The 21,303-nt window shown below is 40.0% G+C and overlaps 1 protein-coding gene across 13 annotated transcripts in view; it reads right to left on the bottom strand.

The window, feature by feature from the left end:
- Positions 1 to 19,057, bottom strand: part of TAOK3 (TAO kinase 3) — a 189,080-nt gene extending 170,023 nt beyond the window's left edge. For 11 of the 13 annotated variants that reach the window (XM_059876085.1, XM_059876084.1, XM_059876086.1 and 8 more), the window contains exon 1: positions 18,781 to 19,057. The gene's annotated coding sequence lies outside the window, so the exon portion shown is untranslated. Of the gene's footprint in view, positions 1 to 7,832; positions 8,059 to 18,780 lie in introns of those variants that run through there. The other 2 variants (XM_059876082.1, XM_010813960.4) reach the window with 1 other exon arrangement.
- Between the last annotated feature and the right edge of the window lie 2,246 nt (positions 19,058 to 21,303).

The following is a 21,303-nucleotide window of genomic DNA, read 5'->3' as shown; positions in this document are numbered from 1 at the left end:
AGTAAAGGAGTTATAGGATTCATTAAGATATTTGATATATAAGGCACATATTGCAGTATCTGGTACCTAGCAAGCAATCAATAATCAGTAGTTGTTATTATTATTTCCATTTTATGGAGTAAGAGGTTTAAATAACCGGTCTAAGTTAACAAGTCTGAAGCATAACCAGGAAGAAAAAATAGATATTTTGCTCACACTACGTCAGGTGATCAGGATAGGGGATGATTCAGTATGTTTCCTATGTGTTAAACAGCATCATATAGAGCACTCTAGTACTGCATTAGCCAAATAGCTTAACTTTTTGCTCATCAGTTAAAGAAAAGACATAATCCTATTCAGCACTAGCACAAGGTCTGACACAAATAAATTTACACAAGTAAATATTTACTGAATAAACAAATGAATAAAGAGTGTTATTATTGGCTATATTTACAACCAAGCATCAACACAAAATCCAAAGACATTTCCAAATACCTGTACTTTTACATATATAAAACATTTTGGGTTTTCAAAGTTCTCATTTGTATTTTGAAAGTTCTCATTTCAGTGTCCTATCTGTTCTTTGGCATTAATACAAAGGAAGGCACATATTTTTTTAAGTAGGAATGTAAACTGATGCAGCCACTGTGGAAAACAGTGTAGAGATTCCTCAAAAATTTAAAGACAGGGACTTCTCTGTCCCAATTGCTGGGACTCCAGGCTCCCAGTGCAGGGGGCCCGGGTTCAATCCCTGGTCAGGGAACTAAATGCCACATGCCACTGCTAAGAATCCTGTATGCCACAACTAAAGATTCTACATGCCACAACTAAAAGATCGAATGCTGAAACGAAGATCCCACCATGCTGCAACTAAGACGTGGAGGAGCCAAATAAATAAATTAATTAAAAAAAGTTAAAGACAGAATTACCAAATAATCCAGCCATTCTACTTCTGGGTATATATCCAAAGGAAAGTATAAAATACAATTTTATTCATCCATAAAAAGAAATAAATCTTGCCACTTGTAACAACATGGATGGACCTTGAGGACACTATGGTAAGTGAAATAAGTCAGACAGAGAAAAATAAATACTATATGATCTCATTTATGCATGGAATCTAAAAAACAAAAAAGGTAATTCAAGCATATAAGGAACAGATTGGTGGTTTCCAGAGGTGGGGGTAATGGGTGAAGGTGGTCAAAAGGTAAAAACTTACAATTAAAAGATACATAAGTTCTGGAGATGTATGTGCAGCATGGTGATTACAGTCAACAATACTGTACTTTATATTTGAAAGTTGCTAAAAGAGTAGATCTTAAAATCTCTCTCCCAATGGAAAAAAAATTATAACTGAAAAGTGAGTGTGTGTGTGTGTGTGTGTGTGCGTGCATATAATGAGAACTCTTTAGGATTTATTGTCTTAGAAACTATCATGTACAACATATAGCAATGTTGATTATATTTATCATGTTACATTACATCCCTTGATTGATGTTAACTAAATTTACAATGGTAGTCACTTCACAATATATACATATATCAAATCATTACAGTGTATACTTTAGACTAATACACTGTTGTATGTCAATTAAGTCTCAAAAAAATTGGAAAAATATAAAGGGGAAAACAAAAAGTTTTCATTTGGGGGCTCCTAAATGCTCTCTGGCATTGATACAAAGGAAAGCATTTACTATTTCAAACAACAGGAGACTGAGAATGAAAGAAAGATATTCAACAAGTATTCTTATGTTTCAGATTCTGAATATATAGTTTGTCTTCCCTAACAGAATTCTGATAGTTTCCTAAGAGCAGGAATCATATGCAATTAATTTCAGTTTACCTTTACAGAGCCTAACCTTACACATGCTGCTGCTAAGTCACTTCAGTCGTGTCCGACTCTGTGCGACCCCATAGACGGCAGCCCACCAGGCTCCCCCGTCCCTGGGATTCTCCAGGCAGAAACACTGGAGTGGGTTGCCATTTCCATCTTCAATGCATGAAAGTGAAAAGTGAAAGGGAAGTTGCTCAGTCTTGTCCGACTCTTAGCGACCCCCTGGACTGCAACCTACCAGGCTCCTCTGTCCATAGGATTTTCCAGGCAAAAGTACTGGAGTGGGGTGCCATCGCCTTCTCTGAACCTTACACATAGCAGGCACTTAATTACAATATATTTAAACAGCTGGGTAAGAATATTTCTTGGCTATATAAAATGTATTGATCATATTTAACCTATTCTGCAAAACACTGAAGGTTAATATCAGAACTAAAACTCTCCATGTGTGGCTGGCTATATCATTTTAAGAAAATAAAATCATACAGATACACACATACATACACACAGTTTCTCATAAAGAAATGCAAATATGTCAAACTATAACCAGTTTATAAAACTGTCTTCATTTGCCTTGCATATTTCTATAAATTAAGTGACAGATCTGCACCAAGCTGGAAAAATATTCGGGTCCCCTCAATATTACTAGGATTGCTGACTTGACTTTAGACCGGTATAATGAAACAGATATACTACGTTGTTTTTTTTTTCCCTCAAGTCATAGTAAGGTATCTCAGCATTATGCTAGAAACTGTTAAAGATTTAATTGTAAGATATTGTCCTTGTACTCAAAATACTGACATCATTAGTGAAGATAAGACAACAGACAATGTAAAATGGTATGCACATTTTCGTTCACTGCATTGCTAATTTAAAAATCACCTGGGAAAGACAAATATCATATGGTTTCACTTATATGTGGAACCTAAAAAAGAAAAGAATGATACTAATGAACTTATACACAAAACAGAAATAGACCAACAGACATAGAAAACAAATGTACTGTTACCACAGGGGAAAGGGAACAGGGAGGGATAGATTAGGAGTTTGGGATTAAAATATACACACTACTACATATAATATAAATAACCAACAAGGACCTACTATATGGCACAGGGAACTATACTCAATATTTTATAATAATCTGAGGGAAAAAAATCTAAAGAAACAGATATATATGTTTGTATGATGGAATCAATTTGCTATACACCTGAAACCAATACAACACTGTAAATCACCTATGCTTCAATTTTAAAAAATCACCTGGGAGTTTGCAGAAAAACAGTAAGAACTGAATAGGAAAAGTTTCAAACAGGAAGTAAATTTTACACAGGGTCTTGAAGAAAAGGTAAAATCTGACAAGGCAGAAAGAAGGGAGGAGGGTTTTTTGAGGAAAATAAATAGTAACAGAGGCTCAACACTTGAATCAGCACAACGTTCAAGACAGACTTCAATGGCAGAAAGAACAGGCCAAGGAACACAGGAAATGAAGATGGATGAGTAGTATGGGACAGATTAGACAGGGTGTCAAAAGTCAGGCAGAAGAGGTTAGACTTAGTGTGGTAGATAACAGGGAACCAATGAAACTTTCCAGTAAGGGGAGAGATGTGCTAAAAGCAGTAGCATTTACAGAAGGTTAATCAAGATGAGCTGGAAAAAAGAGGGAAGCGAAGGAAGGCAATTGTAGTAATCCAGTAATGAGGTGGTAGGGGTATGAGTGTGATAAGTGCACACAGAGTGTTTCTTAGTGGCAATGTGATGGGCCTGGAGACCGTACAATCGGGAGGGGTACCAGAAAAACACAGACTAACCGAGGGACTGGCTACAAGGTAAAAGAGTCAGACCACAGATCAAAACCTGGACATCTCAAACACTAGAAATACTTATGCAAGGCCTAAAGGTTTTTCAAGTACTCTCTCTGTAAGTAGTTCCATTGTTTTGTTTAGTAAATTTACTGAAGGTGCTCCCTACTTTCACAACTGTTTTGCTAACACAGCCCCATGAAAGTCTGTTAAGGTAAAAATTCATTTGTTTTCAATACATTTTTCAATACAAAGTTAATTAACGTGTCACAGGATATAAGCTCCCAGAGAATAACATGGTGAAAAGAGAAAAACATTCTTCTTTACATTCAAGTGTATGTTCCTTACAGTCTGGTTCTAGTCCCCCTCCGCCTAAAACAAAAACGAAAAAAACTAACACATCCCTTGAAAACTCAACCTGGTTTGTTTTTTTTTTTTCCCAGCTGATCTAAAATCTCAAAACATAGTCCCGACTTTAATCTGGTAGTGAGCCAGTCCGAAAAAAACCAACAAACTCTCGTGAGAAAATGAATTAAGAAATCAACATTTTGCCATGTTGCTTTCCTGAGTTGTGCTATCAAATTAGGAAGAAATTCTCAGAAGTGAAAAACAAGGAGAAAAACGTTACTAAAGCCAAATTTAGCAGGTTCATATGTATATATATATATTTTTTTTACTAAATATTTAAGTCTACAGTCAACTCTTCCCTGCTTCCACTCTCCTTAGAGAGTAGTAAATACAGAAATGGCATAAAGAAGATTTACAGATTTCATTCACATGCTCCACAGTTTTTTCGGATTCTTCTATTCCTGCAACACTGACCCTGCTATCTATACACAGCTGCACGCACTGTTTCATACCTTCTCTCAAGATCATTTTCTGGTAGACCTGTGAATAAGACTCGAAACATTCCCAAACAGCAAAAATAACTCTATCTGCTATCATTCACTGAACTCTTCCTTTACAATGTGTAACCAAACTTGTGCTTTAATACACAACCTCGTTTAATCCTCATAGCAATCTTGCAAGGTAGGTACTATGATTATGCCCATTTAACCAGTGAAGAAACCAAGGCTTTGGGAGTTCAGGGAATTATACAAGGTCACAAACCTAGTGACCTAGTAAGTGGCAGATATGTTCATCTGACATGCTCTTGTGAATCGTTAGAATACACTGCCAATCCTACAGACATGTGAGTGAAACCAAAAGTGAGAGATAAGGAAGGGTGGCGTGCTATTCACAGAGTCCAAGGGTTTGAGAGGAGCATCAAAGATACAAATGGAGAGATTTCTGGACTCGTCTCTAACCTTTCCTTACACAATTCCTGGAGGAGAGTGAGACAGTGCTATGAAATGGGAGTGAACTGTCTCCTCTTGTAGGAGGACACATATTACACGACTATTTCATGGTATTGACAGGATCTCAACATCTTAATTTGATTCACATTAAAAAAAATGTTACTTAGATAGGCCAGGTCAAGACGAATTAGGCTGATTGGTGACATCAAAATGCTTTAAAAAAATATTTTCTTAATAGAATTCCAGTGACCTGAGAAACCTATGTAACTCCTACCAATGACCCTGAAATAGAAACTAGCTTTTTAAAGCTACTTCTCAGTACAACATATATATTCATAAGAAAACATTTTTAAAAATAACTCTCCTTATGCATCTGGGCAGAGATGTCATATTTCCTCCACAAAGCTTCCTTTTATGTTGCAACACTAAGAATCTCAATTTTAGGCTGAACTAGAACAACTGAGAACTGCAAACTCCTTCACAGGAGATGATTATTTTTAATAGTTTTTATATAAATTGTCTAAAACTTTACGTTTTAACTCTGCAATACTCTTCACTAGAGGGTAAAGCAGTTAAAGTTTCAAGTTCTGTTTCCCCTCACCCCTCTCTTTTTTTTTCTGCTAACACATGGTCTTTCACAAAAGAGTCAGTGTGATCTCTGCCGACTGAAGATAACAGATATGACTGTGGTAAACTCAAGAAGATTAAGCACATGTCAAGTAATTCAGAAGTTTAAAACTTGTCACCTGTGTGTGAAACCAGCAAACAGTTATAACTGGTTAAATAAACATGGACAAATTAGTAGGATGTAATTAGTAACTACCACTTTTCCCTCCAATGAGTGGTGTCTGGGCAGGCAGCCATACAATCTGCAATAATCGGTCACTACTGTGAAGCCCCAGCAACTTCCTCTGCCCCACCCTCATCTAACCTCCGACTGGGATACTTTTGGACTGCTAAAAGAATGCTCAGATAATCACAAAAGTCCTCTTTATCAGTGAACACTGAAATTTACCTAATTTGCTCTTTTAGGTTTTTAACATTCATAAATATTAAGAAAAAATGCAATATGATAATATTTCAAAGATTATTTGAAGGTTTTGATTTCCTTTTTATATGTTAGAAAGAATAGTGTCCCCAAATCAGTAATATCCACTGCAATGCTTCTTGACCCTGATGCTGGGAAAGACTATAGGCAAAAAGAGAAGAGGGCAGCAGAGGATGAGATGGTTGGATGGCATCATTGACTCAATGGACATGGATCTGAGCAAACTCTGGGAGACAGTGAAGGACAGGGAAACCTGGCATGCCTTCAGTCGACAGGGTCACAAAGAGTTGGAAACAACTTAGCGACAGAACAACAACAATCCTATGTACCATCATAAGACTTTACAGATAAAGACTTTACATAAAATACCAGGAGTTTAGAAGTCAGGGTTATACACATTTCATTTAAACCATGTTCCAAGAGTCTAGTAAATTTGGGAAAAACTGTTAAGGTAGCTTTCCTGGTTTATAAAATATTATGAATGACATACAAATATGAGATATTTAAAAAGTATCCACTTGCCTACTTCATGTAATTTCACCTCATGGACTGGAGTAGTCCCATAAATTATTACCTCATGCCTAAGATATTTTATTTTTATACTTTAATAAGTAAACTACCCTTACTACTAAAGAAAAAAAATTACAAAACAAAGTAAATGTGATCAAATCTTCTGACTTTTCTGCCTCTAAATGTGATATTACATAAAAAAAAAAAAAAAAACCTGCTCTGTTTTCTCTCCTTTTATCCCTTTCTGTGAAAGAAGAAAAATGGGAAGTGGCTTGTTATTTTTTAAGATCTCCGGGATAAACAAGTGTGCTGTTTTAAGTAGCCTAATTTTGAACTGTTGTCTTATAGTAATAATATCATTCATTATCAAAAACTGCATCCATTTAATAAAAATGGCCTTCAGTATATTTAAAATTTGTGTTTAAAAAACTCTTCTGACAAGATTTTGATGTTTTATTTGCAGCTTAGTATTTACCTTACTTATCCAGGAGAAAGGAAAAAATAAAACACTTTGAAAATAATCCCCACTAATAGTTATTTGTAGAATATCAAACTACAAATTAAAATTAATAGAGCATATGAATCCAGTGAATTTTTAGGTTGATTGCTCTCAGCTGGACTTTTGAGTTAAGGCCATAAATATTCACATGAAACTCAACAGAGTTTATTAGCTATGTTTAGACACAAACTATATTTATAATAAAACATTACATTTAAAACAAAACACCAAGCTTACTCTAAGTAGATCTTCTCAAACGCATGTCCTACATTCCCCATTTGACATACTAAAGACTTTAAAAATTCTTTACTTAGCTACAGCAATCAGTAAGATTGCCCCAGAGATGGCTTTCTTTAAAAGGCAGCCTCTTATTCACTTAGGAAAGATAAAACTGAATTCCACTTAAGTTGTAAGAACAAGATCATGCTATCAGCACCTTCATCCTGAGAAAGGAAGTTATTATAGTCACAGTTTTATAAATGAGGCTTTAAGAGAGTACTTCCTGGTCAGACAGTTAACGTCAACAGCATTTTATATAGCTTTACATTTCGACATTTTGAAAAGAGCTTTCTGAAAACTTTTCCTGATTCTTTTCCTCCTGTCCCCACAACAGAGGAAAACCAGCTCAAGCTAAACGAACCTTAAGGTAAAATCTACGAAATCCTACCAATGTCTACCGTTATGGTATCATGTAAATATCAGAACTGGTTGTTATTGTTGATAATATCAGCTTAAGTTTTAGTTATTGTACATTTACGCACCCTCTGTCTAATCCCCTCTGTGCGCTGGAGTGAAGTTTCAGGGTACACAACATTAGAAGGAAAAGAAACGTTAGAAAGAAAAGAAAGGAAAGACAACTCACCAATTCCTTGATAATGAAGATGATGCCAGTCAGCATTCACAGTTCAATTTTCAAATTCAAAGTTAGTTATCTTTTAAACTTATATATATACATATATATATATACACATATATACAAACAAGCAAAAAAACCCAACTCCACGAAACCTTGTACAATCCGAATAAGGAACTGCAGATAAAAGCAGCGTGACCTGGGTGCTGCTCATGACTATCTGTATTGCAAGCTCAAGTATTTCCTGTTACGACGCCCATTGGTTCCCACAGGTGCAAGTGCCTATGGGTGTTGCCGCTTTACCCTTCCTTTGGTAAGTGAACCGCTAAAGGAGATTTCAGGTTGGCATAATCAATGCTGGGAACTATTGGGGCAGAACTACCCCGGGCTAATACCAAGAGCCTCCCAAACTAGCTTGATTGTGAATTGATGATTACCTAATTCAAAACGGCTGGAGAAAATTTATTTTAGTAGATGTTTATGATTTTTCTAAGACGCACTGTTATTAAAGAATATTTGTGATTTTACTCAACAAATATGTATTAATTGCTTTCTCTGTGGAAAGCTCTATTTAGGCACTAGGAATATAGTAGTGAACAAAACAAAATCCCTGTGGTCATTCATACACTGTCTGGTAGACTTTTGACTATTTCACATATATAATGAGAAAACTTCCCTAAAGGCAGAGATAAAAGAAATTTGTATGGAAATTTGGAGAGTCAATTGTAGTGCTTATTATACAAAACTAAAAAGCACTGTAATTAAGGCCATGCCACCTTAAACCTTAAAGAACTTTTCCAGAACCTAGTACAGAAAAACAAGATTCTTTATGTTTGCAGTGTTTCTAAAAGGCCAGGTTGGAGGCAATGGCGTATGTTCCAGCAGGGAAAAGGAAAAACTTCTCACCATGAGTCACCAGTGACTAAGTTCTTTTAATTCAGGCTTAAAACACATTTCAAACCCAATTACTTGTACATGCAGAAAACTGATAACCCCAAATTAACATCAGGAGCTTGATTTGACCAATTTTCAGGGTTAATATTAGCAGCTAAGAAAAATAAATGAAGTGCTTTTAATGCGAAAATGCCCCTGTACTGAATTTTGTTATCATTTTGGTCTTATAAGTCTTTACTGCCTAAGGGCCATGTTAGAAGCTTCCATTAGATTTTATTACAAGGAATGTTGTTTTCTTAGATTGTAGCCAGACTGGGACACAATCATCTTGGATATATGATGTCATGGTAGGAATGGCTTTTATTTGTATTCAGTAAAACAAAAACACAATAAATTCAGGGCTGCTCAAAAAAATGTAAAGCCCAGAGAATAAAATATATGGATAAAATCCACTCTTCCCAGCTATGCTTCACTTCCTTAGGATTTTATTATGTTTCAAATAACAAACTTTCTTTTTTGACAACAAATGGGAGAAATTCCCAGAGCCAAATTCATCCATTTAGTGAGTCAATAAATCTTTATTGAGCAACTACTACGTTTCCCTGGTGCCTCAGTCACTAAAGAATCCTCCTGCAATGCAGGAGACAGGAGTTTGATCCCTGGGTTGGGAAGATGCGCTGGAGAAGGAAATAGCGACTCACTCCAGTATTTGTGTCTGGGAAATCCCATGGACAAAGGAACCTGGCAGGCAGTTCTTGGGGTTATAAGGGTCAGACACAACTTAGTGGCTAAACCACCACCACTACATGCTAGGTAGGCACTGTTTCATGAGTTGGGAAAAAGCAATGAATAAGAAAATCTCTGCTTTCATGGAGTCTAAATTCTAGTGGAGGGATATAAGGCAAACAAAAACATAAAATATCTGATGTGTCAGAATGGTGTCCTCTCTCCAGTATAGAGAAGAATGCAATATGAAAGATAAGGATAAAAATAAGAAAATGTACAAAGTAAGCACTTAAGGAATTTAGAGGAGAGAGTAGCAAGAAGATGATCAGAGAAGGCCTCAGGAAAGATGGCATTAAAATTAGATCTGCGGGAATTCCCTGGTAGTCCCAGTGGTAAGGACTCAGCGCTTTGACTGCTGGGGACCTGAGTTTGATCACTGCTTGGGGAAACTAAGATCCCACAAACTGAACTCTGAAATAGGAGGAATAGAAAAGGCATTCCAGGGAAAAGAAACAGCAGGAACAAAGGCCTGAACGTGTAATCAGTATAAGTGCTTGGCTGTAAGCAGGCTGTTCTGGGACACAGGAGATAGATATAGATATATACAGATATAGATATAGATGGATTATGGGGCTATAGGAATGCTAAAACAGGTTGATAAATCTGTACTGAATTTAGTAGGCCACAGGGTATTAAAAGTTTTTAACACAGAAGTGACAAAATCAGAGCTGTACTTTAGGGGGAATAAGAGAGCAATAGTGTATACAGGAAGAACAAAAAAGAGGAGACTGGAAACTTGTCACAGTAGACCTTCCTGAGCACATATTTTGGGCTTTCATTAGCTTTTTCTTGAACCTTTAAGAAATATACAGTAAAACGTGTATTGAGTTGAAAAACCAGATCTAGGTTACAGTGGTCAAGTTTGCCACTGTCGGTATGGCCTTGGGAAGTCACTCACATTGTTGTTGAGTCGCCCAGTCATGTCTGACTCTTTGTAACCCCAGGGACTGCAGCACACCAGGCGTCCCTATCCCTCACCATCTCCAGGAGTTTGCCCAAGTTCGTGTTCATTGCATCAGTGATGCCGTCCAGCCATCTCATCCTCTGATGTCCTCTTCTCCTTCTGCCTTCAATCTTTCCCGGCATCAGGGACTTTTCCAATGAGTCATCTATTCACATCAGATGACCAAAATACTGGAGCTTCAGCTTCAGCATCAGTCCTTCTAGTGAGTATTTAGGGTTGATCTCCCTTAAGATTGACTGGTTTGTTCTCCTTACAGTCCAAGGGACTTTCAGGAGTCTTTTCTAGCACCAAAGTTTGAAGGCATCAATTTTTTGGTGTTCTGCCTTCTTTATGGTCCAGCTCTCACAACAATACATGACCGCTAGGAAGACCATAGCCTTGATTATACAGACCTTTGTTGGCAGAGTAATGTCTCTCCTTTTCGGCACACTGTCTAGGTTTGTCATGGCTTTCCTGCCATGAGGCAATGGTCTTCTGATTTCATGACTGCAGTCACCATCTGCAGTGATTTTAGAGCCCAAGAAGAGGAAATCTGTCACTACTTCCACCTTTTCCCCTTCTATTTGCCATGCAGTAATGGGGCTAGATGCCAAGATCTTAGTATTTTTAATAGTCTTAAGTTGGCTCTTTCACTCTCCTCCTTCACCTTCATCAAGAGGCTCTTTAGTTCCTCTTCACTTACTGCCATTCGGAGAAGGCACTGGCACCCCACTCCAGTACTCTTGCCTGGAAAATCCCATGGATGGAGGAGCCTGGAAGGCTGTAGTCCATGGGGTCGCTGAGGGTCGGACACCACTGAGCGACTTCACTTTACTTTTCACTTTCATGTATTGGAGAAGGAAATGGCACCCCACTCCAGTGTTCTAGCCTGGAGAATCCCAGGGATGGGGGAGCCTGGTGGGCTGCTGTCTATGGGGTTGCACAGAGTCGGACACGACTGAAGTGACTTAGGAGCAGCAGCAGCACTTACTGCCATTAGGGCAGTAACATCTGCATATCTGAGGTTGTTGACTTGATTCCAATTTGTCACTCATCTAGCCCGGCAATTCTTGTGATGTGCTCAGCATATACGTTAAACAAACAGGGTGACAGCAGACAGCCCTGTCGTACTACTTTCTCGATTTTGAACCAATCAGTTGTCTCGTACAAGGTTCTAATTGTTGCTTCTTGACCTGCATACAGGTTTCTCAGGAGACAGGTAAGATGGTCTGGTATTCCCATCTCTTTAAGAGCTTTCCACAGATTGTCATGATCCACATAGTCAAAGGCTTTAGCATAGTCTATGAAACAGAAATAGATGTTTTTCTGAAATTTCCTTGCTTTCTCTGTAATCCAGAAAATGTTGGCAATTTGATCTCTAGTTCCTCCTCCTTTTCTAAACCCAGCTTGGACATGTGGAAGTTCTTTGTTCACATAATGCTGAGGCCTAGCATGCAGGATTTTAAGCATGATCTTACTAGCGTGGGAGATGAGTGCAACTGTCCAATGGTTAGCATATTCTTTGGTACCACCCTTCTTGGGGAGTGGGGTGAGAATTGATTTTTTCCAGTCCTGTGGGCACTGCTGGGTCTTCCAGATCTGCTGACATAATGAATGCAAAACCTTGCTGACATCATCCTTTAAGGATTTGAATCAAATTGATTACATTCTTTGAGGCTGAAGATGGAGAAGCTGTATACAGTCAGCAAAAACAAGACCTGGAGCTGACTGTGGCTCAGATCATCAGTTTCTCAAAGCAAAATTCAGTCTTAAACTAAAGAAAACAGGGAAAAATAATAGGCCAGCCAGGTATGACTTAAATCAAATCCTGTATGAATTTGCAGTAGAGATAATGAATAGATTCAAAGGACAAGATCTAGTTAACAGTGAGCCTGAAGAACTAGGGACAGAGGTCCGTGATATTGTACAGAAGGTGGCGAATAAAACCATCCCAAAGAAAAAGAAAAGCAAGAGGGCAAAGAGGTTATCTGAGGAGGCTTTACAAATAGTGGAAGAATGAAGAGAAGCAAAAAGCAAGGGAGACAGGGAAAGGTACATCCATTTAAATGCAGAGTTCCAAAAAATAGCTAGAAGAGAAAAGAAGGCCTTCTTCAAAGAACAACGCTTAACAATAGAACAACAAAAGGAGAAAGACTGGAGAGCTCTTCAGGGAAATTGGAAACATCAAGGGAGCATTCTGCCCAAAGATGGATACAATAAAGGATAAAAATGGCAAAGACCTAGTAGACGCTGAAGAGATCAAGAAGAGATGTAAAGAAAACACAAAAGAACACAGAAGTATAAAAAAGATCTTAATGAAGTGGATTACTACAATGGTGTGGTTAGTCACCCAGAGCCAGACATTCTAGAGTGCAAAGTCAAGTGGGCCTTAAGAAGTACGCTGTTAATAAAGCTAGTGGATGTGATGAAATTCCAGGAAGTCACTCATACTGAGTCTCAATTTCCCTACGTGTGACCTATTAATTATTCTTTTTGGAGCCAGGAGCCACGGGATTCATCAAGTGATTAGATACTGAGGATAGAGCAAACACAGCACTAAAAAATGGTTTCAAGTGATTAAAATAACAAGCAGCTATCACTTGTTAAACACTTCCTATGCATTTATCACTGTACTTGGTGCTTTACATAAATCACATCATTTATTCCTTATAAGCCATAAGGGCTTCCCTTATGGCTCAGCTGGTAAAGAATCTGCCGGCAATGTGTGAGACCTGGGTTCAATCCCTGGGTTGGGAAGATCCCCTGGAGAAGGGAAAGGCAACCTACTCCAGTATTCTGGCCTGGAGAATTCCATGGACTGAACAGTCCATGGGGTCGCAAAGAGTTGGACATGACTGAGCGACTATCACTTCACTATTCCTTATAAGAATCTTGTGAGGCCCATATTTTTGTTTTACAGATGAGAGAACTGAGAGCTTTAAACACTTAAGTAACTTAACCAGGATAAGCAAACTGGCATAGTGATAAAGCCAAAATAGGTGCCTGGGTCTGAGTCTCAGGCCCTTTCTCTTTTCAATGTATCATGCTGTTTTCTACATGGCAGATAAATAATGCTAACATTTGTTCTTGGGTTGCAACAGAATCATTCTTTTAACACTCTTTTGATGCACTAAAAGCCCTCAGTGAAAATATGAAACTAAATGTGAACATAATCTAATAATTTTCCATCATTAATTCATTCACATCCATTCAACTGACATGTAATGAGCACCCTTCATACTCTGTGCCTGCTATTAAATCTTGATCTAGAAGAGTTAAAAACTCTATTTATGTGGTTTGGGGAAATATTTGTGTATTTACACAGAAAGCCTTCAAGAAGTAAAGGCTAATATTTGCAATAGAATGAAAAATTGGCCATGAACTCCGATTCTGTTTTGTATGCCTACTGCCAAGACCAATTAGGTTATTAGTTTATTTAAGAAAGCATTCTGTCTTGATTAGTGCCATCTATTGTAATGGGTAAATAAAATGTATTTGAATTGTCATAAGCCTTGATTGCTATGGACAAAAGCCACTGTCATTAGACAGAAAATGAAACATATAAAAATACTACACAGAGTCCTAGTCTGATTTGGAAATAAAAGGTTATCCTCCTGTCCATCAAAAATAGTGTGAGGAAGTAAAACTGAAATCTTCTAATGAGTACTTTGATAACTGACTAAAATAGTAAGCATAACAAATATGGGGTTGATTTTGCTATCCATCATTTTTACTGAGGCCAGGGGTTAGGTGAAAGGTTCCCAAACACTAGGCTACAACATATCAGTTCCAATGTTAGGAGCTAAACTGACATGAGCCACCTATAAGTAGGTTTTGCTAGGTGTAAGATGTTTATTACATGGCATGTTCCTCTTCTCACTCTAGGGATGATAAATGTGTATCTTTGAGAAAGGGGATAATGGTTAGGAGTTGATCTGCGTATCATGAAACTGACCCCTATGCCACTCTGATGTAAAGTAGAAATAATTTACAAAGACTTTAAATATACTCATTTCTAACAAATCCCAGGTCAGACAGAAAAAAATGCATTCAGTTCAGTTCAGTTTTAGGTAACTTTAAAAACATGTAGCTGGAATGATAAAATTTATCAACTTAATTCCTACATCATAAAATTTCTGAATACCTGTTATTTTTAATTTGTTGCCCATAGCCTGTAAGTTAGTTACATCACATTTTGGTCCATAAATTCAATGCATCTAATCCATTATTAGATGTAAGTAAATTTTTTTTTTTACTACAATGAATTCGAGTTTGAAAATAGTAACAAATTTTTAACGTATCCTTACAAATGACAAAGTAACCAATTAAATGAATGTTAAAGCTAAATAATCACAAACTACACTTTCCATGAAGAAATGCAATTGTACAATATCCCATAACTCAAAACTACTAATCCAAAACTATGGTGGGACTCTTTCATTGAAGACTGAAAAGAAGTCTTCTCTTAGAACAGTCACAAAACACTGTTTGATGGAAGCTTTCCCTCTGTCCACCTGCTTTCTTTTTAGGGGGAGGGAAAAAACAGACTGAAGGAAAAGACTATAAAGGAAAGATGCTTTTAATGTCTATAAAATAAACTCTAAAAAAACCCTAAAGTCAAAGTACCAATAGTTACTTTTCATTCATTCTCCCATATCACTGAAACCAACAAGTATGAACAGTGGCAAGTAAGAGAACTTTTTTCAGGTTGGCTTAAAAATTAAGCCAAATTAGATATCAAGGTAGACTCTGAGATTACAATGATTTGACTGTATATGACTCAAGTGCTAAAGAAAGTATAAAATGGGTTATTGTATTTACTGGGCAGTACTTGCATCCTGCTAAACTAAGAATTATTTGAGAACTCCAAACCAAAAAAAGCATGTATTCTTTGGTGGTTATAACCATGGAAGGATGAGGCTCCTTCTTAATCTCTGCTTTTGATTATATTTTTTTAATCAAAAAGTAACAGGTATAATGAAAACCAGTATTTTACATATTAACAGCTTCTCAAAGTGTAGTTTTATTTTGTGAAACAAATGAAAATAAACTCCCACAGAATTGCTACGCTCCTAACCAACCTCCCCTACCTCCACCCCATGTCCCCAGAAATAAAAAGTTATTATAGACCCTGCCTATTATTAAAAATCCTATTACAAGGGTTTTCTTGTCATCGTCTCTGGGTCAATACCATAGCATAACATGGTTTAAATGACTGCTTTAGTAATCACTCAGGGGAGTATCAGAATATTTTCTTTTCTTAGAAGGAACTAAAGTTTCATCTTGAGAGACCATAATTTGTACCAGACAGAAATGAGCTAACAAGGATGATGGAAGAGCTTATCTATTCAAACATTTCTATTACTTTGCAGGATTATTGTTACCGAGATTCTCAATCCTTCTACAGACTATTTTATACATTACATGCACTACATGGAGAAGGCAATGGCACCCCACTCCAGTACTCTTGCCTGGAAAATCCCATAGAGGAGCCTGGAAGGCTGCAGTCCACGGGGTCGCTAAGAGTCGGACACGACTGAGCGACTTCACTTTCACTTTTCACTTTCATGCATTGGAGAAGGAAATGGCAACCCACTTCAGTGTTATTTCCTGGAGAATCCCAGGGACGGGGGAGCCTGGTGGGCTGCCGTCTATGGGGTCGCACAGAGTCGGACACGACTGAAGTGACTTAGCAGCTTAGCAGCATGCACTACATAATAAATACATGCCCCTTATAAACCTAGGCTTTCCAGGTGGTTCTGTGGTAAAGAATCTGCCTGCCAATGTAGAAGATATGGGTTCCATCCCTGGGTCAGGAAGATGCCTTGGAAAAGGAAATGGCAACCCACACCAGCATTCCTGCCTGGAGAATACCATGGACAGAGGACCATGGTGGGCTACAGTCCAGGTGGTCGCAAAGAGTCAGAGTCAACTAAGCATGCATGCCCCTTGTAAATAACCCTCTGGAGTTAACTAACCTTCCTTTTACTTATACCTAGGGTTCTGGAAAAATAAATTTAATGTAAAAAAGTTATACTTTATACATCTTAAACATAGTCTCTCATATTTCAAATTTGTTTTTGTGTATCTACTATTTGTATTTGTGTATTTGTTCCTCTCATAACCATAACTTCTGTTTCTGAGGACTTCTCAGAAAGAGAAGTCCTTTCTCTTTCTGGTGGAATTTTCATAACCACACCAAACTCCACACTCTCTGAAACCATTGTACCTGATACAAAACAGTTCTGTATCAGGTAATATCAAATGAAAATCCTCAAATGATACATTACCTCTACTTATTATCACCCTCATGTAAGATATCTTCAGTAATTTTTGTCTTGGATTTAAACATTCAGTTCTCTGTAAGCCTTCTACATTATGTCTTTGAGAAATAATACAGCATTTCTTTCTTCTTCTTAGCTGCCCATTACTGAACACAGGCAAAGGCTTCCAATAAGACATTATTTTCAACCTGAAATAAAGACAATATCTAAATAACTGCAAAATGATAGGGTAATTACGTGAGATAAGTCACTTCAGTCCTGTTGGACTCTTGGGACTCTATGGATTATAGCTCTTCTGTCCATAGGATTCTCCAGGCAAGAATATTGGAGGGGATCATCCCCCAGTATTTCCCCCAAGCCATCATTTTCTAAGTCTACTTCTATCAAAAAGAAACCTGTCTCAAGGGTGAGGAGAAGCAACACACACACAAAAAAGAGGTTAAAAAATTCAAATGTAAAACCGCTGGGAACAATCATAACAAAGCGTGTGCATTCAAGAGAACACTGGAAAGGTAGTCAGGACAGTATTAACATATCCTAAGTATTCTGAACAACTAGCCTGGTCATTAATTTTCACATCTGTCAAAGTAGGAGGCTGCCCCTCATTTCCTACCCTCTATGGCTTTCCACTATTTGTTTTAGCATTTTACTAGACATACACTTGCTTTCCACCAGTGTAGTGTCTGGTTTAAATAGGCTTCTCTCTCTCCTTAGCTTGTCCTGGAATTTCGCCTAAAGTTCAGTCCTGGTAGCTTTTAGGACAAGAATTCTAACTGGAAAGTGGTGTTAGTTCAGTGACTCCAATACTTCTTTTCAAAATTTAGTTTGACTTTTCAATTATCTTTCCAACACATCAAAGATAAACAGTCAAACTTACTATATTCGTTCCTTTAAGTCTGCCTTGTAAACACTGATACTGGTGTGCTGCCGAACCTGAAAGAATTTCTGAGCTCCTCTCTGAGCCCAAGTGAAAAAAGAAGCAGGGTCTATCAAAATTTAAACAGCCTAATGAATCAAAAACCTGCATCTCCAAGAGGGGCCCTTCCCTTTCCACTTGTCTGTGGGAGTTAAAGAAGCCCGGTTCAACTTTTCACGCTCTGAGGAAGCACTGAAGTCAGGAAGCCCCTCACTTTCAAGGCATCCACGCCCAACTAGGAGAAACAGATGGGAAGCCAGGCGGCCAGTGAGCCGAGGTCCCTAGCCCCTCGCTCCTGCCCTTTCCCGGATCCTCGCACTTCAGCCGGACCCTCCAGTCCGTGCGTTCTCCCAGAAGATGTTAATTACATAATCCCCGTTCCTCAGAGTCACCCACGGAGTCCTGGGGGCTCCCGCGGTCCCCCGTCTCCCACTCCGTCCTAAGAAAGCTCAGCTGACTGCACCCGGGGAGCGGCGGCCGGCTGTCGCGATTCGCCCAGCGCCGCGACCCGGACCCAGACCCCCTCTTCTCGCCAACGCGGGGCGGGGCCGCACCTCCGCCGCAGCCCCTGGGGAACCCCTCAGACTCAGGTCCTCAGCCCCCAAGGGGTCCCCCGTCACAGCCGCTGTCCCAGCTCCTCTCGGTGTCCCCCAACACACCTGCTGTCCCAAGCCTCAAGGAGTCCACTTTGCCGCTCAGACCCTCTGTCCTGGTCCATTTCTGGGGCTCCTCCTTTGAGACCCTCTTCCCCAGCCGCTCTCGGGGTCTTCCCTCAGACCCACTGTCCCAGCTCCTTTCAGGGTCTCGCCCTCCTCAGATCCACCGTCCCAACTCCTCTCAGGTCTCCCCCCTCCCTCAGATCCCCTATCCCAGCTCCCCAGGGTTCCCTCCTTACACCCAATGTCCCAGCTCCTCTGAGGGCCCCCTCCCGTCACTCCCGCTGTCCCAAGCCCTCTCGAGGTTTCCCTCTCAGGCCCGCGGGGCCGGCCCCTCTGAGGGGTCTCCTCTCCACAGAGAGGACTGTCAAAACCACTCCCGGAACTCCTCTCCCTCGAGTACTCGCCGACCCCACTCCGCCCTGGGTCGGCTCGTCTCGACTCACTCTGTCAACTCCTCGCGCCCCGGTGCTCTCACCTCAGATCTGCTGTCACCACCCCGGGCCCCGCGTCGCCGCCGCCGCTTCCTCTCTCACACTTGCTCCGGAGTCGCTCTTCTGCCGCTGTTCCCCGGTGAATACCTGGGTCCAGTCACTGAATGTCCGGTCCAGCAGCGCAGAGCGTCCGCCCGCGGTCTCCGTGTCGGGTCCCACTCTCGCAAGCAGGACCCCAACGCCGCCGTCGCAACTGGGCGCCTCACGGACCCTCCCGCGGCAGCCGCTGCTGCTGTCCGAGGTGCGGCTCCTGCCAGGGGTGGCCAATCGCACCCGACTGCGCCGAGCGCGCTCCGCCCAATCGTCCCAGTCTGCCCGCCCCCTGCCCCCGGCCACGCCCCTAGTCAGGCTCCGATAGGCTCTCTACTGACCTTCCCTGATCGTGGGGCACAGACCCGTGGCCGGATATAGGTACTTGATTGGAGGTGCCTGGGAAGCCGAGCGGTCGATGGCTCCCGAGGATTGGCGGAGTTGAATGTGGGCGGGATAGGGAGGGGCGGGGTTTCCTCAGACGCGGAAGACCTCGCAACTTCAGATACACACTGGCCCGCCTGGGGTGGGGTCTGGCTTGTTTGTGCTGCGTTGGGGGTCAAAGTTCATGGCACTCCTGTCTGAGTTTTCTTGGGAGACTCCCAAAGGCGGAGGCCCCCTGGGGCTCCCTGGGACCACCTTGTTAAGAGTCTTTGGGGTCCCCATTCCCCCTTTATACCTGGCACACCTTTCTAAGTAATTCTGACATAAATTGATAATGGCATTTATTCACTAACGACTTGTAACTGTTTCCTGAATTTAAACTCTCTAATATCTTTGTCTAGGGAGTTGCCCTTCCTTGCATTGCATTCTACAGACGTCAGTTTGATGCTGCTGGGGGGAAAAGAGTCTATATACTACGTGCATACTCTGCACAACTTGGCAGTCAACACTGACGGGGCACATTTTGATAGGTACAAAGACAAAGCTTAAGAAATACTTAGTTTGTGGGTTATGATAATCATTTTGACAAGTAGGAACAGGAACTGTGTGCTAGGGGAACCCTTGCTAGCTTTAGCAAGGCTTCAACATACTCTTTTTCAGGGCAACATGAAATGATTTTAATGATTTTGTGGGAATTAATGGCCAAAGTATAATGAACTTTGACCCAAAAGCAACCCGTGATAACCAGAGAGACCCATCTTGACCCAAGCAGCAAGAGGATACTTGCCAGCGGTGAAAGTGCATCCTATTAACTCAGAGTCATTCTTTATATTTTTGTGAAACTGGCTATGTTGATTAAATCAATTAAATTAAACCTAAAACTCCTACCGGCACCCCAAAACCCTAAAGTTTATGGACTTTGACAATTCAGCCTTTTGTGAAGACATTGTTTCATTTTAGGAACACAGTTTGTTCCTAAGCCTTGTCAGATGTATACAGGACTTTGCTCTTACAAAAGTCTCCATCATTAACTCTTTTTTAACTCCTGCTAACAAAAATTTTCTAAACTATTCAGGTTTTTCCTAGTATTTTTAAAATCATTGTTGTGTGTTGTTAGTCGCTCGTGTCCGACTCTTTGCAACCCCATGGAGGTCCTCTGTAGCCCACCATGGTCCTCAGTCCATGGAATTCTCTGGGCAAGAATACTGGAATGGGTTGCCATTTCTTTCTCCAGGGTATCTTCCTGACCCAGGGATCAAACCTGCATCTCTTGAGTCTCCTGGATTGGCAGGTGGATTCTTTACCACTGTGCCAGTGGGGAAGGATGGCACAGTATGATTTAAAATCATTATTTAAAGTAATGCTCATTCCAATTAAGATCATACTGATCTAAGATCATACTGTAGATAGCACCTGAACCGTGTGACTGAGTGCCTTTTTGGGAAGGGATGCAGAGATTTCAAGGTGGTAAAACTTGGTTTTAAGGGAACTTGATTTTTAGAGGCCTAGGGAAAGACTGTCCAAAATCATATTAGACAACTATACTTGTTGGGTAAGACTAAAGTCATGGGAGAATTTTTTTGACTAGGTCCCCTTTCTTTATAAAGTATTTATTAGTTAAGAGCTCATCCTGAAAATGTGAAAGTGTTAGTTGCTCAGTTGTGTCCCACTCCTTGCAACCCCTGGGACTGTAGCAACCCCCACCCCCTCCCTGCCGGTTCTTCTGTCCAAGGGGTTCTCCAGGCAAGAATACTGGAGTGGATAGCCATTTCCTTCTCCAGGGGCTCTTTCTGACCCAGGGATTGAACCCAGGTCTCCTGCATTGCAGGCAGATTCTTTACCAGCTGAGCCACCAGGGAAGCCCAAGAGCTCATCCTACTAATTGCAATATGGATGGGAAAAAATGGGTTAAGTTCACTATGCAAGTGTTCAGTTCTGTCTAGTTACATAAAAAAGAAATGCATGATCATTAACAGATACTATTTTCAATTAAGTAGACAAAAGTAAGCAACATAGACATGCCAGTGTCTTGAAAGGAAACCAATTAGCAATGATATCAACACTTTAAAAAAAATCATTATATCATTGTATCA

The sequence above is a fragment of the Bos taurus genome, chromosome 17, assembly GCF_002263795.3.
Source record: "Bos taurus isolate L1 Dominette 01449 registration number 42190680 breed Hereford chromosome 17, ARS-UCD2.0, whole genome shotgun sequence".
Taxonomy (NCBI): Eukaryota; Metazoa; Chordata; class Mammalia; order Artiodactyla; family Bovidae; genus Bos; species Bos taurus.
This window is presented reverse-complemented; position numbering and strand designations above follow the sequence as displayed.